The sequence below is a fragment of the Rhinatrema bivittatum genome, chromosome 2 (genome assembly GCF_901001135.1).
Source record: "Rhinatrema bivittatum chromosome 2, aRhiBiv1.1, whole genome shotgun sequence".
Taxonomy (NCBI): domain Eukaryota; kingdom Metazoa; phylum Chordata; class Amphibia; order Gymnophiona; family Rhinatrematidae; genus Rhinatrema; species Rhinatrema bivittatum.
The window spans coordinates 837,834-865,814 of record NC_042616.1 but is presented as its reverse complement, the minus strand read 5'-3'; the positions used below and the strand labels follow the sequence as shown (position 1 = coordinate 865,814).

The 27,981-nt window shown below is 45.7% G+C and overlaps 1 protein-coding gene across 2 annotated transcripts in view; it reads right to left on the bottom strand.

The window, feature by feature from the left end:
• Positions 1–27,981, bottom strand: part of AGAP3 (ArfGAP with GTPase domain, ankyrin repeat and PH domain 3) — a 1,011,227-nt gene that overhangs the window by 764,204 nt on the left and 219,042 nt on the right. The gene's annotated exons all lie outside the window — the stretch shown is intronic.

The window sequence follows — 27,981 nt, the reverse complement described above, 5'->3', positions numbered from 1 at the left end:
GGTCCATCCATTAGTAGCTGGTTTGTTTCATTCTTAACAACGAAGAATTGGGAATTCCTACTCTAGATGCTTTTCAGAATCTTCATGTTTCCCACAGGGAGCAGCCCTCTTGGCGACACACTAATATTTATATGTTGCCTTTAACTAAACTTCTTACTTCACTTTGAGTAGTGTACTCCATATATGCGGATGACTTAGTGTTTATTTTCCCATCACTGTTGGTGACGCTCCGTTATTTCCACATGTCTTAAGTTGCTTTCAAGCAGTAAACTCATGCATGACTTAAAACAAACTAAAGCATTATGGATCAGCCGCTCTACAATGCAATAATACCCATTTACTCTAAGCAACAATATCTGGGTGACTATCTTGACTCTAATCTCTTTCTTGAAGGCCAGAGTAAAAGCCTTCTCAAAGACTGATTTTTACAAACTAATTATTAAGAGGGTTAAAACCTGTGCTACATCCTGATGTTCATTCTGTCATACAAGTCTAGCATAATTAGATTATTATAATTAGCTCTATTTAGGGCTGTAGGGAAGCAGAACAACAGGAGGAATAACCTGTATCAGCAGATCTCTAAAAAACAAATCGGAAACCGATCCAGTTGGCTGTCTGTAGATCACGCCAGTGAAGATGGAAGGTTCTAAAGTAACTCACAGTGCATTTCTGGCCCATAGTCTGAATTTCAGTGCCTTTAAAGCTTTTAAGTTCCTAGATCTCAGATCCTTGAACAGACGAGGAGGAGAGGCTACATTAGATTTAGTTCTCAGTGGAAAATCAAGACACAAAGCTTTATTGTATCTCTCTGTTCAATCTAATGCAATTTAGTGCAATATAGTTCAATTTCGCTAATAATGTTCTTTCCTAATTTATGCTTATGCTTGCTATGAGCAAAGATAGAGGCTTCTATTTAGAGTATAAGAATGAAAGATCTGTAAACAAATGAAAGATATGTAAACAAAAGGTTGTATATCAGTAGATTTTTTGGCTCTATGGACAAGATAAAAGATAATTATAATTGGTAGAATAAGGATATAATGATGTGTGTGAACTTTTCCTATCAGTAATAAAATGAGTTGTGCTTGTAGGTAAAAGCAAGTTTGCTTACCGTAAACGGTATTTCCATAGATAACAGGATGAATTAGCCATGCTGTCATGGGAACTGTCATTCAGGGCTGGGAAGGCGGCGCTTTACCAAGCAGAGGATAGAGTTTTTGCTCTCTGCCGCTGCGTGTGTGTTCCCGCACAGGAAAGTAACAGATTCTCCTTAGTCTGTACTTAAGCTTTAATGTAGTCGAGTAGACGGTCAACTGCCCTCTACGGAATTCATCCTGCTATCTACGGAAACACCATTTACGGTAAGCAAACTTGTTTTTTCCCGTCGATAGCAGGGCTGAATTAGCCATGGTGTCATGGGAGTCCCAAGCTCATGGTCACGCATGTCTCTATGCCCCGACCGTGGAACGTGGACAGGCAGCTGAAGTGTTTACTTCTGAAGGGAATTGAGTATCACCCTGCCCACTTTGGCATCGTCTGCCATCTGCTGTTCTATACAATAGTGTGATGTGAAGGTATGTAGAGATGCCCAGGTCGCCGCCTTACATATATATCAATGGGTGGAACATGTTGCAAATGGGCAATGGAAGCAGATACTGCCCTCACTTGATGTGCATGTGGGGTCGAAGAAAGGTGAAGGCCCCTCTTTTCATAACAAAACTTTATGCATTGTACAATCCAGCTGGATTTGGTTCTCTTGGCTACTGGCAAGCCGGGAAAATTAGGGTTAAAGGTGAGGAAGGAGTCCTGTTTTTGTAGTATGCTAAAGCCCTCTTACATTCCAGTGGGAACACTGAGAGGAGAGGATCACCTTGCTGGTGGCTGAAAGGAATCAGTAAGTTTTTGCTTGGGACATTGTCTTATTTAAAAGTATTGGGGCAAAGGTAACTATCTGGGAATATTATCTGGTGTGTTTGTGCCTTTAACAGTCAGAAAGGCAGTGAATAAACAAGTTAGACTGTTTGTATTTTTAAATAGTCAGTAAATAAGGTAGCTAGTAAGCAGTAGGTAGTGTGTTTATTTTTAAAAGTCTGCAGAACAGAGTTCTGCAGACTTTTAAAGAACTGAGTGTTTGTATTTAATACAAACTGAGTGTTTGTATTGAAAAAAAAAAACCCCAAAAAGTAGCCAGAAGCTAGAAATAAGCTAGGAGCAATGTATACATAAGTAAAAAAGTTGAATAGTTCAGCTCAGTTACTCACCTTGGAAAGGTGTTGAGGTAGTGTGATTGGGTTTATTTATTTATTTATTTTATATACTGACATTTGATCACACTGGTTTACATTCAGGTACTGTAGGTATTTCTCTATCCCCAGAGGGCTTACAATCTAAGTTTTTGTACACCTGAGGCAATGAGGGGTAAAGTGACTTGCCCAAGGTCACAAGGAGCGACAGCAGGACTTGAACCCTGGTCTCCTGGCTCATAGTCCACTGCTCTAACCACTAGGCTATTCCTCCTCTTCCCGTGAATAGGGACCAACATTTGTTAATCAAGAGAGCAGAGAGTCACTCCGGCTGACTAACTGAAGTTAGACTGTATGTGAGATCGCAGTGTTTGTGGATCCAATGCCACTAGAAGCCAATCGTCCAGGTATGGAAATATTTGGATATGTTGTTTCCTGAGGTGGTACACCACCACTGCCATGCATTTCGTGAAAACTCTGGGTGCAGCCGCGAGACCGAATGGTAAAACCCTGTATTGGTAGTGTTGAAAACATAGGTACTTCCATGACGCTGGGTGTATCGGAATGTGGGTATAGGCATCCTTCAGATCTAGGAAGCATATCCAATCTTTGAGTTGAGGAGAGGAAGAATGGACTTTAAGGATACCATCTTGAATTTCTCTTTCACCAGGTATTTGTTGAGTTCTTGTAAGTCCAAGATGGGATGTAGACCTTCCGTCTTCTTGGGAATGAGCAAATATGGGGAATAGAAACCCTTGTTCCACGAGGAATGGGGTATTTTCTGTATCACTCGTTGTTTGAGCAGTTGAGTGATTTCTTGTGATAGTTGAAGGTGATTTTTTAAGGCATCTCTGACACATGATAGGGGAGGGAAGGGGTGGTTTGGAAGAAAAATGAAGGTGGTATCCCTGATGTATTATACCCCGCCATCCATCTTTAACCCATGTCTATTGTTTTGATTCTGTATGCTGTTTATGTATATTGTTATTCTCGATAGTTATTTCTGTTATTGACATTTTTTACATATTTGTTTTTCTGTTACACTGTATGCTACCATTCGGCCTTCCTTCTCTCTTTGATCCCATCCCTAGTCCCTGTTTTATGTACTTTCCAGCTTTTTGTTCGAATGTGAACCAATATGATGTACCCACTAATGCCGGTATATACAAGTTTTACATAAATAAATAAATATCCAGGACCCAGCGGTCAGATGTAATATGTGACCACGCTTGGGCAAAGGATTGTATCCTGCCCGCTAAGGCTGGAGGAGGATGTGGTGGCCCTGCAGAGTTCAAAAAGATGACAGACTTTGACGTAGTCGCAGCCGTTTGTCCCTGGGAACATTGGGCTCTAGGTCTGCCCCGTCTAGGCTGTTGTTGTGAGCCTTGTGGTCGCTGCGGCTGTTGATATGCCGGCAGTCGGTATTGTGGGTATGGGCGAAATTGTCTTCTTTGGAAAGGCTGCGCATCGGAGCATAATACCGCCTGGGGAAGATGGAATAAGGCGGAGGGTTGACCAAAGACTGAACTACCACTGATTGTTCTTTCAATTGTGACACAGTTTCCTGTAGCCGATTTCCAAATAAATTGTCACCACGACATGGTAAATTTGCCAATTTGTCATGGTCGTCCTCCCGTATGGCACTTGTTCGGAGCCACGCAATTCTACGAGCCGCTATTGCCGAAGCAGAGATTCGAGAAGATGTCTCAAATGACTCATATATAGTCCTTAATAGATGACGTAACCCTCTTCCAAGTCTTGAATTGGTTAAGGGAAACCAGAGAGTTCTGTCGAGGTTGGCAATAAGGCAATAAGGTCTTTACCTGCTGCAACAAGCACTGAGGATTGAAACAATTTTTTTGCAAAATCGTCCAGGTATTTATGGTCTTTTCCTGGTGGGGCATTCGAGTGTAACCTTGTTTTCTTAGCCTTTTGCAATGCAGATTCCACCACTATGGATTGGTGTGGTAATTGTGGGAATGCATAGAACGGAGACTGTTTCATTTTATATTTAAAGTCTATCTTCCGAGACACCAGGACGATGTTATAAGGGATTTCCCAGGATTTCTCGAGGACTGCATGGAGAATTTTGTGCGATGGGAGGCTAGTCAGTTCAGTGGGAAGGTCAAATATCTTCAGGATACCTGTCTACTGTGGTTCCCTACTTGTAATTCCTTGATTCGCTAAATGTCCCTTTAAAAATGGCGCATGTGCGGCCCCTCTAGCAGAAAATGCCGTTGATATCATCTAATGTTAGTACTACATTGCAACTGTGTCGCTTGAAATATTAATATTGTTTACTGGTGGCTTACTAATTTTTTTGCAAATGTTTTCAGATACTTTTGGCCCCTTGAAGAAGGCAGCAACCGAAACATGGTCCGTGTCGGACTAACAGACTTTGAGCATCGTTAACATCTCTGACTTTCGGGCGTTTCTTCTCATTCAAAAAAAAGCTAAGTGGCTATATCAGCTTCAGATTATTAATGAATACGATGAAGAATATCATGTTATAAATATCTTATTTTCTATATTTGGCACTCACTCAGCTTACAAAAATTACTTGACCTATGATTATACTATTGGTGTAAAACGTCATGCTAAAAAGCATTTACATCTACGCCTATGTACGAGATCTATTTTTTTAAAATCGTAACTCACGGTGTATTTACTTGAAAAAATGTTTTTGGGTATTCTAGCCTTCATTTTATGTACGGCTATTACCAACTCTACAATTTTTTGGAGAGCTGTGATGGTTTCAGTTTAAATTGGTAATGATGGTCCATGTGAGAGTGGTAAAGAAGCTCTAGGTCATTGAGGAGACGACTCCACTGAGTGTACTGAAGATCCTTGTGGACTATGAAATGGAAGTTGAGAAACCTGAAAGGAGGCTTGTAAAGAAGTAACAAGCCCAGTTAAAGGTGTTGAAATCTGTGTAATGGCCTGTTGGGCGATGTCTGGCATCTGCAGAGTCTGTCCAATGGGCAGAACAGTGTGAGGAATAGGAGGCAGCTGAATGTCTGGATTCGGCATTCTGGAGAAATCCTGCTCACTAGCTTCCTTCCCCTTATGGACAGGTTCTTGTATGTCCTTGTGACATTCATGTGCAATGGATGATACATCTGAGAATATCTCCAGAGAGGAAGACAAAGAGTGGGAAGAGTGCGAAGAAATGTATAACAAGAAATCATCCTCGGAAGCCATATGTGATCTCACCCTTTTATTTTGAGCAGACGCCGATCCTAGAGGTGAGAAATCTCGTGAGTCTGGAGGCAACAGGTGATAACTTGGTGATTTTTCACCCGAGGTGTGTGCTAAGTGCTTTCTCTTGTGAGAATGATACGACCCCTGTGTACCCAGATGACACAAAATTGTTCAGAGTAGTTAAATCACAAGCAGATTGTGATAAATTGCAGGAAGACCTTGTGAGACTGGAAAACTGGGCATCCAAATGGCAGATGAAATTTAATGTGGACAAGTGCAAGGTGATGCATATAGGGAAAAATAACCCATGCTATAATTACACAATGTTGGGTTCCATATTAGGTGCTACAACCCAAGAAAGAGATCTAGGCGTCATAGTGGATAACACATTGAAATTGTCGGTTCAGTGTGCTGCGGCAGTCAAAAAAGCAAACAGAATGTTGGGAATTATTAGAAAGGGAATGGTGAATAAAACGGAAAATATCATAATGCCTCTGTATCGCTCCATGGTGAGACCGCACCTTGAATACTGTGTACAATTCTGGTCGCCGCATCTCAAAAAAGATATCATTGCGATGGAGAAGGTACAGAGAAGGGCTACCAAAATGATAAGGGGAATGGAACAGCTCCCCTATGAGGAAAGACTAAAGAGGTTAGGACTTTTCAGCTTGGAGAAGAGACGGCTGAGGGGGGATATGATAGAGATGTTTAAAATCATGAGAGGTCTAGAACGGGTAGATGTGAATCGGTTATTTACTCTTTCGGAAAGTAGAAAGACTAGGGGGCACTCCATGAAGTTAGCATGGGGCACATTTAAAACGAATCGGAGAAAGTTCTTTTTTTACTCAACGCACAATTAAACTCTGGAATTTGTTGCCAGAGGAGGTGGTTAGTGCAGTTAGTATAGCTGTGTTTAAAAAGGATTGGATAAGTTCTTGGAGAAGTCCATTACCTGCTATTAAGTTCACTTAGAGAATAGCCACTGCCATTAGCAATGGTAACATGGAATAGACTTAGTTTTTGGGTACTTGCCAGGTTCGGCCACTGTTGGAAACAGGATGCTGGGCTTGATGGACCCTTGGTCTGACCCAGTATGGCATTTTCTTATGTTCTTATGTTCTTCAGTTGTGTGGGCTCTCAGTAACTGAGGGTTCTGTACTATCCCTTGCTTGGATTTTGACCCAAATCTTCCTCGGGTTCTTCTGAGGTTTAGGTGATAGATGCCTCGATTTTGGGGTTCGAAATGTATCTAGGTGCTTCGACGGATGTTTTCATATCAAGTGTAGAGGTATTTTTAGTTGTTGCACCGGCATCGATGGATGCGCCAGCGTCGATGGGCACATTGGCTTCAGAAGCTGCGTCGGCGTCATTGCATGCCCCGACGTCGAAGCCTGAGCCGGAGGCACATGGTGCATCGGCATTTGCGCTGTCTCCGACGCATGCCGCAGTGTTTTAGAGGACTTTGAGGTTACTCCGGAGTCGAAAGGTCCCTTCCTATGGGAGCTTTCTTTATGCCTTTTAACCTCACTCGAGTCGGAAGAGGTAGGCCCCATCGACGCAGCTCTCTGCTTCCTTTCTTTCTGATGTCCCGGGACCAGACTGTGTCTGGTCCCGGCGACGAACGTGACTCAGAAGGAGGGACATAAGAACCTCTTGCCAACCTCAATCTCCCAATCTTGTCAGCCCTTTGGCGCTGAGCCCTGGGCGATATCCTTCCGCAACGCTTGCAGGATTCCTGTTTGTGGTCTGGGCCCAGACACACATAACAGGCTTCATGCCCATCTGTAAGTGACAATTTTGCTGTTGCGTCCGTTGGTCGCAGATGGCTGCGACCGCTCTGCCTTACCTCTTTTTCTCCCCTCTCTCTCTCCTTGGGCAAGATGGCTGCCTCCGGTGCCAAGTGTCTCGGCGTTCTCTAACCAGCATGGGCATCCCCATCTGCCATGCTCTCTCCCGTGGCCTCCTATGGCGCGAGCGCACACATCTCCTATGCTCAAATACATGTCATGGCAGGAATCTCAGGGGTGGCCCCACCACATGACGTCAGTACCTCCGGGTATATCTAGTCTCCGTCTCTACTACCACCTTGATTAGCAAAGACTTCGCTTCACTACTCTGACTGCCCTAAGCTGCATGCTTAGACGCTGCTTTCACGCTAAGGGCCTCGCTCCAGTAAGAAGCTCTAGACACCCGCTCCTCGGGGGTTTCTCGCTTCTAACTTCCCTTCGAGGTTCCTCGCTAAGACAACCGCTCCTCGGGGGTCTTTTCTTTATTCTACCTTACAGGATATTGAACCACTGGGTACTCACTCCTCGAGGGCCTATCTCCCTTATATCCTGCACCACGGACCTTCAGTCCCACCTTTCTACCACCAGGAAGACGCCTTCATTCTGTGAGTACCTCTACGATCCGGCGCTTCAACTCCACCCACCAGCCGCGGTGTTACCCGCATCGTTGAGCGTATTGGCACTTCGAGGATCAGTGCCTTATCTTCCTGCTTTCACCATCTATCTACAGCAGTACAATAAAGACTCTCTCCATACTGTGTCTATCACAGTGGTTCCCCACGGGCGGAGTCATCTCCATTGCGACAAAGAGTCCACAATGCCACAAACACAACATTTGCCGCAGGCGCACGACTTGAACTCCGATGGCCTGGGCTTATGTCCTTCTTTCCTTTCCATTTTAATCTATTTTTAAATTGTATGTACTTATTTTCTGTCGGTCACTAAGGAGAATCCGAAGCTCCGTGTGCATTCCCGCGCGCGGAAAAAACAGACTGAGGAGAATCTGCTTTTCCAGCATGGGAACTAATGCGCAGCCACAGAGAGTTAAGCTCTGTGTAAGAAATTTGAGAAACTCTACCTCCTGGGCCTGAAAGAACAGCCCTGCTATCGACGGGAAAAGCACTAATCAGATCAATCAAAACTGGAATGCTATGAGCACTAATGAACACAGTCTGGGCAATAAAATCCCAGACCTGCAAGCCTTAATGGTGGAGGCAGACTTGGATGTTATTGTTTTACGGAGACATGGTTCATGGAATCTCATGGCTGTGATATGGCCATACCAGGTTAAAACTTGCTAAAGGAGGACAGAGAGGACAAAAAAGGGGACGGAGTAGCTCTTCATGTCAAAAACAATATCCAAGCAACTGAACTGCAAGGATTTGGGGGTAGAGAAGAAGCATTATGGGCCATCCTAAAAAAAGAGGATGCTGCATCCATTTTTACCGGAGTAGTTTACAGGCCTCCAACTCAAACAGAAGAACTAGACAGAGAGCTGATAGAAGATTGCCGAGAGAAAAAAAAAACCACCCGTTGGAAAATGGAAGTTTTCCATGGGTTGCACGACCCTAAGCCTGACCCGGCAGATAAAAACGAAGCCCATCCCTAGAAGAGACGGATGAGGGGGGTTATGATAGAGGTGTTTAAAATCATGAGAGGTCTAGAACAAGTAAATATGAATCGATTACTTACTCTTTCAGATAAACCCCGCCAGGGTTAAGGGCGCACTGAAACCACCCACCAACTCCAGTCCGCTCGCGGACCCTACGGACGGCCCACCACGACGTCTCACAAACGGCAAATATTAAAAGTAGGGCCAAGACCAGACTCCCCTCTCTCTGAGACAGCACCTACGATTGGCTCAACCATGGCCTACGCTCCCCATGATCGGCAGTAGACCCATCGGGGTCTGGAGCAGACCGCAGCGTTCCTCCTCCCGTCGCCACGAGACCGCACCTCCCAAAACAGTCGGACCACCCCCTGTGACTTCACTGCTCGGCAACCCGCCTTCCTGGATATTAAAATTAAGGCCGCAACCCTAGGCATCGCACGCCAAAGGAGCGCAACCAAGGAGCAGGCCCCTTGGTGCGTCCCCTTAGTGTCGCTCTGTAGTGTCACAATCACATCTCATAATTTACTCCACCTCCTCTTCTACTCCCCTTTGTACCCCCCACCACTGCTCATTCACACCTCTCCCACTTTTACCCCGTTCAGCTAACCCCACCCCCTCCACACAACCCACAATATGCTTGGACTCCCAATTCCCATCCTCAAATACCATTACCACAAAACATTCGCTCACACCCTCACCTATCCCACATACCAAACCAAACACTTGCTACCTATCATGCTCACCCCTTTCACCCAACTTGTTGGCCTTACTGCCTTTACCCTCCCTCCTCTTCAATTCTCAATCTATTGTCAAGAAAACACCCATTCTTCACGACATTCTTGTAGATGAAAAACCGGACATTTGTGCAATCACTGAGACCTGGCTCAAGGACACAGACACAGTCCTGCTCAATCAACTACCTTCCCACACCTATGATTTCTTTTCAATACCGAGACACAAAAAGAGGTGGTGGTCTCCTCCTCGCAGCAAAAAAAAGACCTTAAACTCATAGCCCGCACTGTAAGCACTGCTCCCGAATTTGAAATCGGACTTTTCAAATCCCCACAACTACAGATCTGTCTAATCTACACCCCCCCCCCCCAGGTCTCCTCGATAAAAATTCATCTCCCCTCATTGAATTTATAGCCAAGAACATCAATTTTGACTCTCCTGCTATCATTCTCGGAGACTTCAATATACATGTTGACTCAATACCCCTCTCCCCCAATGTAAAACTGTCCTGTCGTCTCTCTATGGCAGAGCTTTCCAAACTTTTCATGTTGGTGACACACTTTTTAGACAAACATAATTTCGGGACACAGTAATTCAGTCTACTAGCAAACCAGAGGTTAAAGGTTAAACGAACAAAATGTATTTCAACAATTTATGTATGTTTCCTTAAATATATACATAATAAAATGTTTCACGACACAACCTATCTTGTGAAAACCTCTCATTTATATTAAAAATATATAATATTCCAAGATTAATGTTAATGTTATAATTTATGAATAACAATAATAAAACAAAGTTATTGTGTTATTCAATTTACCTCTTTAATGAGATATATGAGCTTGATGGGATGAGCATAGCTTTTGAATATTTGGTGTTAATAAGAAAGTCCAAAGGGTCTTCTGCGTAATTTTAAAAAGCTGGCCAGTTTCACACTATAAAATTATTTGATAGCCTCATTCAACTAATTCTATATGGCTATGAGAGTGAAGACTGGAATTTATAGGAAGGGATAGAATGTCAATATAAATCCTGCACCTCCAGTTCTGTAACTCTGTGCATCCACTGAAATTCCCCCAAACAATGGAGCTTGAATGTTTCCCTTACAGCTCATCATACTAAAGATGTTTTCAAATTCTGGTGTCACCTCACAGTAACAGCAGCACAAACACCTTCCACTGCCAGGCACATTGTGAACGAAAATAAAACCTCGCAAAAAAAAAAGACACTCAAAATCTATACTGCAATCCCATCATAACATAACAGTAATAACACCAAGGACTCAAACAACAATAACCCTACCTGTGAAAAAGCAAGGGTAAATATCAATTCCTGACTCAATCTCCAAATCCCTGTCAGACATCATAAATTGCTCAATAACACAAGGATCTTACCCAGATGACCTAAAATTGGCCTCTCTCAAACCACTACTCAAGAAACCTAATCTAGATCCTAATGACCCAAACAACTACCGACCGATCGCCAACCTCCCCTTCATAGCCAAGATTATGGAGAAATTGGTGAACACCCGACTCTCAAACTACATTGAAGAAAACAACCTCCTATTCCCTTCACAATACGGTTTCCGCAAAACACTAAGCACGGAGTCCCTCCTCATTTCCTTAACAGATCACCTCATCCTGGGCCTTGATAAAGGTCAAGCCTTCTTACTGATCTTACTGGACCTTTCTTCAGCCTTTGACACCGTCAATCATTCCCTACTCATTAACCAGTTAGCCTCCATAGGTATCTCAGGCACAGCACTATCTTGGTTCATATCATTTCTCAGCAATAGAGGTTACAAGGTCAAGATACAGAACAAAGAATCCTCTCAACACCCGTTGTCAGTAGGAGTCCCACAGGGGTCCTCCCTGTCTCCTACTTTATTTAACATTTACCTTATACCGTTATGCCAACTTCTCACCGACCTCAACCTCAAACACTACCTTTACGCGGACGATATCCAGGTCCTGATACCCATTAAGGATTCCTTTGCAAAAACTCTGGCTTACTGGGATACATGCCTTCAAAAAAATTAAACTCCTCCTCACCAGCCTAAACCTGGTATTAAATTCCGGCAAAATTGAACTCCTGCTCATCGCCTCAGAAAACAGCACCATCACCTCTGCACAACAAGCCACGCCAACAATCACACAAGTGAGAGACCTAGGAGTCCTAATTGATAATCGACTGAATTTCAAAGCCACTATTAACAAAACCACCAAAGACTGTTTCTACCAACTACAAGTGCTGAAAAGAATTAGACCTCTTTTCCATGCCCAAGATTTCAGAACCATTCTCCAAGCAATCATTTTTTCAAAACTAGACTATTGTAACACCATCCTACTGGGCCTTCCCGCTTCATACACCAAACCGCTTCAGATGGTGCAAAATGCAGCTGCACGAATTCTGACAAATACCAGGAGAAGGGACCACATAACCCCCATTCTAAAGAGCCTCCATTGGCTACCTATACACTTTAGAATAATATACAAGGCCATTCTTACCACATACAAAAACATCCACCAACTGGCTCCCATTGACCTACAGATCCCTCTCCGACTACACAACTCGTCAAGACCGACAAGAGATGCATACAAGGGATCGCTACAGGTACCACCGTCCAAATCTACCAGACACTGCACACTAAGAGACCGGGCTTTCTCTACAGCCATTCCACCGTTATGGAACTCCATCCCCTCAAATCTCAGAACAGAATCATGCATCTCAATCTTCAAAAAAAGACTAAAGACCTGGATATTCATACAAGCTTTCCCGGACGCCAATTGATCTAACACCTCCAAGCCACCCCTAATCTCCACCTACACCATGGTTAACCATATCTTCTATCGTTTACCTGTGTGAATTAATAACCTGTCCTTTCTCTTCCTTCTCAGCCAAGTTCTTATCACCCTGTTATATGTAACTGCCTTTTCAGCACCATTGTTATAGTTATGTTTACTATGCACCCCTGTTTTATGTGAACCAGCATGATGTGACTGCTGTCTCGAATGCCGGTATATAAAAATCTGAAATAAATAAATAAATAAATATTATACTGGGTCCTAGAATACCAATACACCACCTACTGAGGAAACAAAACAAACCCGATTGCTATAGATCCCTATGCTAGCAGAATCTCTCATCATGGTCACACACACAGAGCAGAGACAGACCCTCACCAAATACAGAATACAAAATAAAGGAGCACAAATTAGACAAAACCTGAAATGGAAACCCCAAGAAGCCAGACTCTGTGTATTAATAATGGAAAAACAGAACCACCATTCCTCATAAAACAAATAAAATCAAGAAACATAATGCATCAGTTATAATAGTAAACCATACTAATAAAAGAATATTTTAAAACTACTGATAAATAGAATTTCTATTCATTAAAATCATATACATTTTTTACAATTTCCTAAACACCAATAAAATATTTCAAAACAGCACATATATCAAATAACACCCAATAATTAAAACTAATAAGGATTTTAAAAAGCCCCTGCTGTCCATACGTGGGAGCTCTTGATTTCCATTTCATCCCAATCTCAGAATCCCTACACAAAACCTTGATTCACTGGAATAATTGCTTGCAACTAATCAATCATCTTCTATCCAGTCTCAGCCTCATTCTCAACAACAACAAAACAGAGATCTTAATTATCAATCATGACGTTAATAACAATCTAATATACCCAGCTGTCCCACTCAATTCTACCACTCCTACAATTAATCACTCACCATATGTACGTGATTTAGGCGTCATGATAGATAATCAGCTTAACTTCAAAAAATGTATAAGCACCACCACTAAAGACTGTTTCTATAAACTTCTTGTCCTGAGAAAATTGAAACCACTTCTCCACTTCAATGATTTTCGGATGGTTCTACAAGCCATTATACTAACAAAAATTGACTATTGCAACTCGCTCCTTTTTGGCCTACCAACCTCATCCATCAAACCCCTCCAGATGATTCAGAACTCTGCAGCTAGAATCCTTACCAATACGAATAAAAGAGACCACATAACCCCCATACTAAAACTCCTCCACTGGCTGCCTATTAAGCAAAGGATTCTCTATAAAGTATACACAGCAATTCATAAATCTATTTACAACATATCCCCACTCCACTTAAGCACCCAACTACGTTTTCACTCTTCAACTAGACCTATCAGAGGAGCTTATAAAGGCACACTCTATGTTCCTTCAACGATATCCTTACATCAGAAACGTACCATTTCTTTAGCAGGACCCGTCCAATGGAACATGCTCCCGCCAGACATCCGCCTTGAGATCTGCTTTGCGTCCTTCAAAAAGAAAATTAAAACCTGGCTGTTTAGCCAAGCTTTTCCAGAACTTTGATTATTTTTTACCTCCAGCTATCAAGATTTTCTCACCATCGCAATCCCTTTTGCAGATCACATTTATCTTAGACAATTACGCCTTATTTTATGATTTGATTTCTCAGAGACTTTACAACTTTATCAGTGTTATTATTCGAATCTGTTTTCCATGTTTTCCAAGTTCTATAACCTTGTTATATGTACCGCCTCTTGGCATAATTTTTATGTTTCAATGTAAACCGATGTGATCTGTATTTTAATACAGGAACACCGGTATATAAAAATCTAAAAATAAATAAATAAATAAATTTCCAGTCACCCTGATATTGTCAAGGATTAGGAGGTTATCCTCTCTCTCTCACACATACTCACATTTCCATTCTCTCTCACACATATACTGTCACATACATACACATTCATGCTCTTATACCCACCATAACCTCTCGCTCTCACAGACACTGACACACTCTCAAGCTCTAAGACACTCTCTCTCCCTCCACACACACACCCCCACACAAACTCTTACTCCCCTGGATTTTCTCATACATACTCTGTCTGGCTCCCTCACATACACACAAACACACACACCCAGGCAAGCTCCCAGTCATTCTCACACACTGAAACTGACCCCCAGGCAGGCTTCCATTCAATTTCACACCACTCCCTCAGGCATGCACACATTCATTCTCACACACACAGACCCCCAGGCAGGCACCAATTCATTCTCACACACACATACACCACACACAGGCCAGCACCTATTCTCACACATACAAACCCCAGGAAGACACCCATACATTCTCATACACAGACACACCCTCAGGCAGGCACACACTAAAGGCAAACCCCCTCTCTTTCTTTTGCCAGCAACCTCGGAGCCTCTCTCATTCCTCTGCTGCCACTGTCACTGCTGCCGCATGGCTATTGGGGAGGCGCTGATTGCTGCTATTGGCACTGAAGCCCATTCTGCTGCCTCCTCTGTGCAGGCCCCGTGGGTTTCCACTTCCTCCATGTTGATCTCGTACATTGTGAAATCAGCATAGAGAAAGTGCTACTCTTGCACATTACCAAAGATTACATGTGCCAATCACTAAAAAGTAATTTATTTCTTTTTTTTTTACCTTTGCTGTCTGATCTTAGTTTTCTAATCGGTTGGTCACAGGCTTTTTTGTTCCACCTCCCCTTTCTTATTTTTTTGCCAATTCCTTTCATATTGTCTTTTTTTCTATTTCTTTTCTCTCCATCTATCTTCTTCCCTCAAACATTCAGTCAGGTTCTCATTCTCACATGCTTTCTCTCTCTCACACACTCACAGACTCTCTCTCATACAATCATTCATACAGTCTCTCTCTTGCACATGCTGTCTGACTCTCACACACCCAGGCTCTCTCTCACACCCACATGTTGTCTTGCTCAAGCACAGGCTCTCACTGTCACATGCTCTCTTCTCATACAATCATTCATACACACAGGCTCTCACTGTCACGTGCTGTCTCTCTCACACACACACACAGGCTCTCACATGCTGTCTCTGCAAACATTCAGGTCCTCACTCCCACACACAATCTCTCAACTCACCTCATACACACACACAATCTCTCAACTCAGCTCACAGACGCACACAATCGCTCAACTCAGCTCACAGACGCACACAATCGCTCAACTCACCTCACACACGCACACAATCTCTCAACTCAGCTCACAGACGCACACAATCGCTCAACTCAGCTCACAGACGCACACAATCGCTCAACTCACCTCACACACGCACTCTACGGGCCCTCAGCCTCTCTCTTACCTCTGGGCCTCCTCTTCACGGGTCGCTGCAGGATGGGCTCTGCAGCGGCCCTGATCTTCTCGGGCCGATCCGCGGTGGGGACCCTGCTACCGGGCCTCCTCCTCTTCTCTCCCCGCTGCAACAACGCTGCTGCTCCTCTTCTGCACGCGGCTGACGCTCCTCCCCCTTTCTGCCCGTGTGGCTCCGGCAACATTTTTCTTCCGGGGCCGCATGGGCAGGAAGGAGGAGGAGCACCTGCACGTTTCGACGTGACCTTTTTCTTCTTCGGGCCATGGTGAGGTGAGCTCCACCACGGCCATGCCGATCTTCCTGCTGTGTGTCCGCGGCACACAGCACAGCGATTCTTTACTGCTCAGCCGCCAGTGGGATGAGGTCCACCGGCGGCTGCATTGGCTCCCACTTGCCGGTGTGTCACGTGCACCGGGCTTGCGCGACACACCGGCACACCTCAGGCGACACACCAAAGTGTCGCGACACACACTTTGGAAAGCTCTGCTCTATGGGCTTCAAGCAGATCCTAACTAACCCAACATACAAAGCAGGTCACACACTGGACCTCATATTCACCAACAAGTGCATCACACCAGACACTCCCACCTATATACCAGTGCCATGGTCAGACCACACTACCTCATCCGAGCTAATTTTTCCATAAAAAATTCATCCCCCTTAACACATACTAAACCAAACACTATACACTTTCGGAAACCCTGCTCCAAAGATGACCTCATCTCAGCATTCAATAATGAGTTACATAAAATTGACATGACCAACACCAACACCACCATCATATCATGGAACTCAATTACTAATAATATTGCAGATACTATCTGCCCTTTACAATCAAAGAAACTCAACCCCTCTCATACTGCAAAACAACCATGGTACACACCAGATCTAAAAATGATTAAATGTAACCTTAGGAACCTTGAAAAGACTTGGCGAAAAGACCCCTTACCCTCACATCTTGCCAAATATAAATCCTCATTACACAATTACCGTGAGAAGATCCTTATAACTAAACGAGATTTCCATGCTAAACGTATCAACAATCTCAATTCAACTCTAATGCCCTTTTTTCTTATGTCACTGATTTTTTTTAACTTTTTATTTATGCTTTTCAATTTACATTGAAATTTGACTTATCATACAGAAATCAAATAATGTAATATGTTATTATTTACTTCCATTTCTAAATTAAAATTAATACATGTTTCTGTATAAATCGAAAATGAATACGGAAATCCGCAAGGAGAATAATAAAGAATATCAAGCGGATAAAGAAAAAATATGAGAATTAACACAATTGTACAATTGAAATTATAAGGTAGTACCTAACTTTCTATCTTGCGTCATTATCCAAACCTAAAGATTCCTGGCCCTGTGAGTCTAAAAAAAACTCTTAATTGTGAAGTGTCATAGAAAATATATTTCTGGTTTTGCCGAACTCTCTCACATTTACAAGGAAATTTTATTAACATTTTTCCCCCAATATTTTCTACTTCGGTTTTAATTGCAAGAAATTTCTTTCTCCTCATCTGTGTTTGACGTGATAGATCCGGATATATCCAAATTTGGGACCCTTGAAATTTCTCCATTCTTTTCCTCATATAATTACGAAATACAGCATCCCTATCGGATGGGAAAACAAATGATACATGTAGTTTAGCCCTTAATGAAATTTTAGTTTCTACAGAAGCTTCTATGATTTCCGATAAATTTAATTGAGGTTCTAATGATTTACCCTCTGGAACTGCTTCACTCCCCTTTGTTGCCACATAATGTTGAGATTACTTACCTGATAATCTCCTTTTCCTTAGTGTAGACAGATGGACTCAGAACGAATGGGTATAGTATGCTCGTGCTAGCAGTTGGAGACGGATCTGACGTCAGCACGGGTATATATACCCCCACAGGAAGCGTAGCAACTCAGTAATCTTCCTTGCAAAAGCTGTTATGGATGTACTGATGATCAAAGAATTAGTGAAACAGGATTCCCCTGACTGATTGATAGGAGCTGGAGACCAGCAGCATTCCCAACCGGAAGGCGTCGACACCTGGTAGAGTGGACGCTCTTATGTAAGAAAATGACATGGCCTACCTTGAATCGGTGAAACCCATGTATACTGGCAGCCTGGGCAGGATGCTGAGTCCATCTGTCTACACTAAGGAAAAGGAGATTATCAGGTAAGTAATCTCAACATTTCCTGGCGTGTAGCCAGATGGACTCAGAACGAATGGGATGTACAAAAGCTTTACTCCCAGCCTGGGTGGGAGGCTGCCTGAGGACCGTGTAGGACTGCCCTCGCAAAAGCTGTGTCCTCCCTGGCCTGGACATCCAGACGGTAGAACCTGGAAAAGGTATGCAGGGAGGACCATGTCGCCGCTTTACATATTTCTGCAGGCGACAGCATCCTGGATTCTGCCCAAGATGCTGCTTGGGCTCTGGTAGAATGAGCCTTGACTTGTAGAGGCGGTGACTTCCTGGCCTCTACGTAAGCTGCTCTGATGACTTCTTTAATCCAGCGGGCGATGGTGGGCCGAGAGGCCGCTTCGCCTTGTTTCTTCCCGCTGTGCAGGACGAACAGATGGTCTGTCTTTCATACTTCTTGTGTCAATTCCAGATATCTGGGCAGCAATCTGCCGATGTCGAGATGGCGTAGTAAACGCCCTTCTTCAGATTTCTTCAAACCCGCCGTGGTAGGCAAGGATATGGTTTGGTTGAGGTGAAACTGTGAAACCACTTTAGGTAGAAAGGAGGGAACCGTGCGAAGATGGATCGCCTCAGGAGTGATTCTCAGAAAGGGATCACAGCAGGACAGCGCTTGTAGCTCTGAGATTCGGCGTGCGGAACACACTGCCAGCAGAAACACCATCTTCAAAGTTAGAGAACGGAGAGACAGGCCCCGAAGGGGTCTGAAGGTGGATCCCACGAGGAAATCCAAAACTAGGTTGAGGTTCCACAGGGGCACTGGCCACTTGAATGGCGGACGAATGTGCTTGACTCCTTTCAGGAAGCGAGAAACATCTGGATGCGTGGCAATGGTCTTGCCATCCCTCTTGGGACCGTAGCAAGACAGCGCAGCCACCTGAACCTTGATGGAGCTTAGGGAGAGACCCTTCTGAAGCCCATCCTGTAGAAAATCCAAAACACTAGGAATTGTGGTCGCATGTGGATTGGTGTCGTATCGCACCAGTCTTCAAATATTCTCCAAATCCTTACGTAGGTGAGGGATGTGGAAAACTTGCGGGCTCGGAGGAGTGTATCTATCACCGGCTCCGAGTAACCTCTTTTCTTCAGTCTAGCCCTCTCAATGGCCAGACCGTAAGAGAGATTTGAGCCGGATCCTCGTGTAGGATGGGACCTTGACGAAGCAGGTCCCTGAGAGGAGGCAGGGGAAGGGGCTCCCCTGCCAGTAGTCTTCTCGGCCAATCTGGTGCCACTAGAAGAACTAGGCCCTGGTGCTTCTGAATCTTGTGGATGATGGCGCCCAGCAGAGGCCACGGAGGAAAAGCGTATAGCAGAGTCCCTGGAGGCCATGGCTGAACCAGGGCGTCGATCCCGTGTGAGAACGGATCTCGCTTGCGACTGAAGTATCTGGGTACTTGAGCATTGGACTTGTCCACTAGTAAGTCTTTGTCCAGAATCCCCCAATGATCCACAATCATCTGGAAGGCTGTGGGCGACAGCTGCCATTCCCCTGGATTTAGGCTTTCTCTGCTGAGGAAGTCTGCCGTGGTGTTGTCCTTCCTGGCATTGTGGACGGCGGAGATGTCCTGAAGATTCGCCTCTGCCCAAGCCATCAGCGGGGCTATCTCTAGAGATACCTGTCGGCTTCTGGTTCCGCCCTAACGGTTGATGTATGCCACCGTGGTGGCGTTGTCCGACATCACTCTGACTGCTCGGTTCCTCAGTCTGTGAGCTAATTGCAGGCAGGCTAGCCGGACTGCTCGTGCCTCTAGACTGTTGATGTTCCACCCTGACTCTTCTCTGTTCCACCGCCCTTGTGCGGTGAGTTCTTCGCAGTGTGCTCCCCAGCCGCTCAGGCTGGCATCTGTGGTGAGCAGAGTCCACGTGGGGGAGGACATCTTCGACCCCCTGCTCGTGTGGTTGGACTGCAACCACCACCGTAACTGGGTCCGCACCCTGGCTGGTAGAGGTAGATGCACGGAATAATTCCGGAAGCGGGGGCTCCAGCGAGAGAGCAGGGAGTGTTGTAGAGGTCTCATATGGGCCCTTGCCCAGGGCACCACTTCCAGGGTGGAGGCCATGAGGCCGAGAACCTGCAGATAATCCCAAGCTATGGGCCGGCTGGCTCCCATCAAGGACCGGAGACGCATCTGAAGTTTTAACCTTCTCTTGGTAGTGAGACTGACTGTGTCTGCCTGGGTGTCGAACTGTACTCCCAGGTATTCCAGTGATTGGGAAGGCTGTAGGCAACTCTTGTTGAGGTTGACTACCCATCCCAGGCTTTCCAGAAGGGCGATCACTCTGTTGGTTGCCCAATGGCTCTCCTCCCGTGAATTCGCCCTGATCAGCCAATCGTCCAGGTAGGGATGGACCAGGATTCCTTCCCTTCTGAGCGCCGCTGCTACCACTACGACCACCTTGGTGAAGGTCCACGGCGACGTGGCTAACCCGAAGGGCAGAGCCCGGAATTGGAAGTGGCGTCCCAGAACCTTGAAGCGTAGGTAGCACTGATGATCCAGATGGATCGGGATATGCAGGTAGGCTTCTGACAAGTCTAAGGCAGTGAGGAATTCTCCTGGCTGTACTGCGGTCTTGACTGAGCGCAGAGTTTCCATGCGAAACCTCGGGACCCTTAAGTATCGATTGACTGACTTGAGGTCCAATACGGGCCGGAAAGTGCCCTCTTTCTTGGGTACCATGAAGTAAATGGAATGGTGTCCAGAATGCATTTCCCGTGCAGGTACTGGGATGATGGCTTTCAAGGACAGGAGCCTCGCCAAGGTAGCTTCCAATGCTGCCTTCTTGTGTATGGGACACGAAGACTCCACAAACCTGTCCGGAGGGAGATGATGAAAGTCCAGATAATACCCCTCTCGGATGATGGCGAGGACCCACTGGTCCGACGTAATCTCGACCCATCTGGGGTAGAAGAGGGTTAACCTGCCCCCTATGGCTCCGTCCCCAAGATGGATCAGCTGATTCTCATTGGGAGGCGCGGCCGGGACCCGAACCCGAGCCGGCTCCCCTCTTGCGCTGCTTGTTCCGAAAGGACTGGTTCCTGGCCTGAGGACGAGGCGCCTGGTAGCGACTCCTACAGGGAGTGAAGCGCTGGGAACTTCTACCTCTGGAGGGCCTTGGAAAGGCGCGCTGGTTCCTTCTGAACCGATCTTCTGGCAGTCGAGGTACTGGAAAGGTGCCCCATGTGCTGGCTAGTTTATCAAGGTTGCTGCCAAACTGGAAAGAACCCCTAAAGGGCATTCTGGTGAGGCATGTCTTCGAAGGCGCATCGGCTGACCAATTCCGTATCCAGAGCTGCCTCCTGGGAGCTACGGAGGATAAGACCCCCTTGGCTGTTGTACGGACTAGGTCTGATGCAGCATCCGTGAGGAACGAGAGAGCTGACTCCATGTCTGTTGCCGGAGCATTGTTCCTGACCTGTGACAAACAGGAACGCGTCACCACTGTGCAGCAGGTTGCGATCCGCAAAGATAGAGCTGCCACCTCAAAGGTCTGTTTCAGGATGACGTCCAGGAGTCTGTCATGAGCCTCCTTGAGGGCCGCCCCCCCCCCCCCCTCAACTGGAATGGTAGTGCGCTTGCCCACAGCGCTGACCAAGGCGTCCACCTGAGGGCACGCCAGCATCTCCTTGATTGCCGGTTCCAGAGGGTACATGCCCGTCAGGGCCCGACCCCCTTTGAATGAGGCCGCTGGTGCAGCCCATTCCAAATCTATCAGTTGTTGTGCTGCTTGCAAGAAGGGAAAATAGCGGGCTGGAGGACGAAGACCTTCCAGCAGAGGGTTCTTCGTAGAGGGCGCTGTAGTGCTGGGACCTGTAATATCCAACTCCGCCAGGCAATGAGATACCAGGTCGGAGAGATCTTCCTTGGGAAAGAACCTCCTCATGGTTCGATATGGCTCAATCCCTGAGGGAAGTTCCCCCTCCTCCGGGGGTTCGGACTCATCCTCCGAGACATCAGAGTCCGCCTGAACCGGACTGCTCGGAGGCGGGTGCCCATGAGAAGGGCGCGAAGGTCCAGGGGCAGAATCAGCTGGAGTAACAACAGCAGCAGCGGCCGCAGCAGCAGCAGGGCCTGGACGGGAAGCTGACTGCATCTGTACAAAGGCATGAATCCCCTTAAAGAGATCTACCCAGGAAATGGAAGCAGTCTCTAGTCGTCGGGGTACCAGGTCCCCCGGGATTCCTGGTTGTTCAAGACTGCCCGCTAGATCCGGGGTGGCCCCTGGGGAACTGTCAGCAAACCTCGGTTAAGACTGGTCCTGGCCCGAGGCTCCCACTGCCTCCTCACATTGGGCACAAAGGGAGTCTGGCTCCTCGCTATGCGTGGCTCTAAGCTGGCATGCTGAGCAGAGGCCGAGGGCTTTAATGCCGGAATCAGGAGGCGCCACCGCTGAAGACGCTGAGGTGTTCTGTTCCATTGAAGAATATGCGCCTAATAATATGCGGCAGCAATATGCACTTAATACAATAGGCGCTCAATAATATGCGGTAGCAATATACGCTGACTACAACAGGCGCTCAATAATATGCGGCAGCAAAATACGCTTACTACAACAGGCGCTCAATAATATGCGGCAGCAATATACGCTGACTACAACAGGCGCTCAATAATATGCGGCAGCAATATACGCTTACTACAACAGACGCTCAATAATATGCGGCAGCAATATACGCTTACTACAACAGGCGCTCAATAATATGCGGCAGCAATATACGCTTAATACAACAGGCGCTCAATAATATGCGACAGCAATATACGCTTACTACAACAGGCGCTCAATAATATGCGGCAGTAATATACGCTCAATGATATCCAGTATGCGCTCATGAGTATGCGATTAGCAATATACACTCAATGATATTCAATATGCGCTCATTAGTCTGCAGTCAACAATATACGCACAATGATATACAATATGTGCTCCTTAATATGCGGTCAGCAATATGCGCTCATCAACAGGTGCCTTACATGGGTGCTCAATACCTGAACAAGGCAGACAAAATGGCGACCTCCACGGCATGCCACATGCAGACAACGCCGCCGATCCTCATTCCTCGGAGACCAAAAAGTAAGAGATGTACGCCTTACCTGATCCTCGGCGCTTCCCGGTTGGAACCCGGGCGGTCTCCGGCTGCGGGGGGAGAGGGGAAATACCTTCACCGCCGTGCTTGAGGAAATGCACCCGCTGCCCTCGTCCACGCCGGGACCAAGGCGCCTCTTTCGCCATGCCCGAGCCCTTCTCGCCCGGGGGCTACGTCCCTGCCGCGATTCGGCTACCGAACCGAGGTCTTAAACCTCCGGGGGATCGCGGAAATCACCCCGGGAAACTCAACTGGGGGAGGGACCCCAAGGGTATCACCGCAGGAGTGCAGGGCTCGATGTTCCTGAAGAAATTTAGTAAGAAGAATATAGACAGTAGAAAATAGAAAGTAGATTGGAAACACGCTCAGCGACCGTGCAGGCTCTCCAAACTGCTTTGGAGACGGAAATTACTGAGTTGCTACGCTTCCTGTGGGGGTATATATACCCGTGCTGACGTCAGATCCGTCTCCAACTGCTAGCACGAGCATACTATACCCATTCGTTCTGAGTCCATCTGGCTACACGCCAGGAAATACATTTTTGAAATAAGGGGAATAGATTTCTGAGGCATTTGTAATATGACATTAAAGTATTCTTTAAACATATCTAATGGGGCTATTAATTGATGTCTTGGGAAATTCAAAACCCTTAAATTCAAATATTTCAGGGAGTTCTCTATATCCTCCAACCTCTTGTCATAAAGTATCTCAATTTTTGTAAATTTTTGTGAACTACTTTGCAGAACATTCATTTTCTCATCCATTAAATGTTGTTTTTCATCCAACTTTGAAATTAAAGATTCTATTTTATTAAAACATTGATTAGATGTCTCAGTAATTTTTGTTAAATTGACAATTGCCACTTCCAACGATTCTACAGCTGACCACATGGCTCCCATTGTAATTTCTTCAGATTTGGTTGTTTGTGATAATCTTTGATCGAGATTAATAGACTCACTTTGGCCTTCTTTAGTTTGGTCTCCCTCTCTGCTCCCCTCATTTGAGGAATTAATTGTCAGGTGATCAAAAGACAATGTCTGTGGGGGAGGGGGAGTCTTAGGGGCTCCGGGGCTTAAAGATGCCTCGGCCAGAGGTTCTGTCATCCGCTCTATGGCAGTTTCCTCAACGGCCTTGTCCACCAGATCATTCACAGGAACTGGGGAGAAGGCGGCTGGGATCTGAGCCTGGGAGGGCATAGGAATGGGAAATGAGGTTGTTACCTCCCTAATCCTTGCCTTCCTCTTTGTATGAGGCATACTTTTGGAAGTATAAGTAAAAGTTCTTAGACCCCGGTCCCTTCAATTCCTCACTAAGCCTTACTTTATGTTACTATCTCCTTGGGTGGTAAACTGGAGGTTGGAGCGAAGGATTTAAGATATACACGAAATATTTTTACTCACAGTTCTTAAATCTTCTGGAAAAGCAAATATAGAGGAGTTGAAGCAATTTTACCGAGGCATCTTTAAGCCCCGGAGCCCCTAAGACTCCCCCTTCTTCTCGAAAAAGATACACCACTTTATCTTCGACTCTAGAGCTCTGTTTTCTTATGTATCAGCCCTCACTAAACCTACTACTCCCCTTATTCCAGAAGCACAAGCGTCCAACAAAGCCAACGAACTGGCACTCTACTTCGAGAAAAAAATAGACACCCTCATCGCTCCTCTCAAGGGGCCCTCTCCTCAACCAAACCACTCATCTACCACCGGCCCACAGCAATCTCACCTAACCCCCCAGCAACATAAAATAACCACAGCTTCAATTGCCTCCCTCGAGCGGACATCCGCCTTAGAAATCGAGATCATTAGGAAGATGAAGCCCTCGTCCCACCCACTAGACCACATCCCTTCCAATCTACTGTTCTCCATTCCTAACATCATCGCCAAACTGATAGCAGACATCATAAACTGCTCGCTTTCCCAGGGCCAAGTCCCAGACCAACTCAAGCTTGCAATTCTCAAACCCCTCCTTAAAAAACCTAACCTTCCACCCACAGACCCAGCTAACTTCAGACCAATCGCCAACCTCCCAATGATTGCTAAAATCATGGAGAAGGTTGTAAACAGACAACTATCCGAATTCTTAGAAGAAAATGACATTCTTACTTCAAACCAATTCGGTTTTCGAAAATCCCTTAACACGGAATCGCTACTAGCCTCGCTTTCTGACAACATCCTCATCAACCTGGAAAAAGGTCAACCTTTCCTTCTCGTCCTACTGGACCTCTCCTCAGCGTTCGACACTGTGAACCATTCCTGCCTCCTTCAGCGTCTAGCAGATATTGGTATAACAGGTACAGCTCTCAATTGGTTCAGTTCCTTCCTTGAAAACAGGCAATACAAGGTCAGGATTAACAACAAAGAGTCACTCCCCATTATATCAAAGCTGGGGGTACCCCAAGGATCTTCCCTTTCACCTACACTATTCAATATCTATCTACTCCCACTATGCCATCTACTAGCTAACCTCAAGCTAACACACTTCCTATACGCGGATGACGTTCAGATCCTCATCCCGATAGTAGAATCCCTCCACAAAACTCTGTCTTACTGGAACAGCTGCCTTGCAGCAATCAAAAATTTACTAACAAGCCTCAACCTAGTGTTAAATACTAGCAAAACCGAAATCCTCATAATAGCTCCAGATAATTGCTCTCTGCTCAACCCCCTTAGTTCCTCCCAACCCTCCTGCACATCAATCGACCACTCGCCGCAAGTAAGAGATCTGGGGGTGCTTCTAGACAACCAACTCAACTTCACCAAATTCATAAATAATACTACCAAAGACTGCTTCTTCAAATTGCAAGTCTTAAAAAAATTAAAACCTCTTCTACATTTCCGAGACTTCCGCCTAGTACTTCAATCTATCATCCTCCCTAAACTGGACTATTGCAACTCACTCCTCCTGGGTCTGCCCGCCAGCACCATCAAACCACTTCAAATGGTACAGAATGCGACAGCCAGAATACTCACTAACACCAAAAAACGGGACCACATCACCCCTATCCTCCAATATCTACACTGGCTACCGATAAAATTTAGGATACAATTTAAATCACTCATGATGATTCACAAGGCTCTGCACAACATCTCCCCCCTCAACCTATCCTTCCAAATACAGCAACACATTTCCAAAAGACCAATCAGAAGGGCATACCAGAACATGCTTCACACCCAACCGGCGAGAACCTCCCTGAGGAAACGAGCCCTGTCCACTGCAGGTCCCCCTCTTTGGAACCTACTCCCACCGGACCTCTGCCAAGAACCGTGCCTTCTGTCATTCAAAAAGAAGCTAAAGACTTGGCTATTCACCCAAGCTTTCCCTGAGAGCTAAAAACCGGTTGAAGCGATAGACAATATACTTACCTCTGTATTATGTTTCCGAGTTTGAAACCCAGTTACATTTAATCGAGTTTACGAATGTCTCCCTAAAAGTTTTCCTGTTTTAATGTATTCCGCCCCTGAGGCGACTGTTCAGTTCCTTGTAAACCGGTGCGATATGTATGCTACACAGGAACATCGGTATATAAAAATAAATAAATAAATAAATAAATAAATAAATAAATAAAGTCCAACAAAGCCGCTTGCCCCTTTGGCACGCGCGGCACCGGCGGCGTCAATGCGCCGCAAGGGGTTGGCTTTTAAGCTAGAGCCAGTCACCCCTGGATGACATCGGCGTCGAGGAAAGGCAGCTGAACAAGTTTTAAGAGGGCCGGGTTTCCTCACCCTCTCTTCGCCTCTGTAAATTTCCAGGTAATTAAGCAGGTCTCAGGAGGGCCGGATTCCTCACCCTCTCCTCGCCTGAATAAGGTAATGTTCCCTTCGCTCCTCCTCGGAGTCTAAGCCGCAGGGGGCTGGCTTTTAAGCTAGAGCCAATCACCCATGGATGACGTCGGCGAAAGGCAGCTGAACAGGTCTCAAGAGGGCCAGATTTCCTCACCCTCTCTTCGCCTCTGTAAATTTCCAGGTAATTAAGCAGGTCTCAGGAGGGCCGAATTCCTCACCCTCTCCTTGCCTGAATAAGGTAATGTTCCCTTCGCTCCTCCTCGATGTCACTGATTTAACTAAAACTACCCCATGTCCCATCATGAAGAAGATGCCAAATCCAAATGTGATGACTCAGCTCAATTTTTCCACAACAAAATATCCAAGATTACGACACGTTTCCCTGCTACCCCCCACTGCTCCAAAGCCCTCCCACACATCACATCTGCCTCACTCAACACCTTTGAATCTATCGCCTCCTCTGAAATTCAAACTAGCCTCAAGAAAAATCAAACCCATATCTCACACATCTGACACCATTCCCTCCAAATCCCTCCTAACCATCCCTAAAACTATAGCGCCAACCCTGGCCAACATTTGTAATCTCTCTATTACACTAGGTGAATTCCCCTCTCCCCCTTAAACAAGCCATTATTAAACCCATCCTCAAGAAATCCAAACTTGACCCCCACAGAGCTGTCCAACTATTGACTTATCTCTACTCTACCCTTCCTAGCAAAAATCCTGGAAAAATAGTTAACACTCAGCTCACTGAATACCTGGAAATACACAATATACTTTCCCCATCCCAATTCGGCTTCCGTAGGCACCACAGTACTGAAACCCTCTAAATATCGCTTTCAAATTCCCTCCTCAAGGGACTGGATAAAAGACACTCCTACATACTCGCTATGCTTGACATTTCTGTGGCCTTCAACACTATAAGCCATAACATTCTACTTGTTCGCCTTAAAGAAATAGGCATTTCCGATATACCCTATGCTGGTTTGAATCCTTCCTTAAAGCCAGGCAATACAAAGTTAAGCTTGGTAACATGGAATCACAAGCTCACAACCTTAATCATGGTATTTCCCAAGACTCTGCACTCTCTTCCACACTATCGGGTCGATACTCTAAGGCCGCGGTAGAAACAGTGCGGCAGTGTCAGGCGCACCCTCATTCCCCGCACGCACAGTTCTCTTCA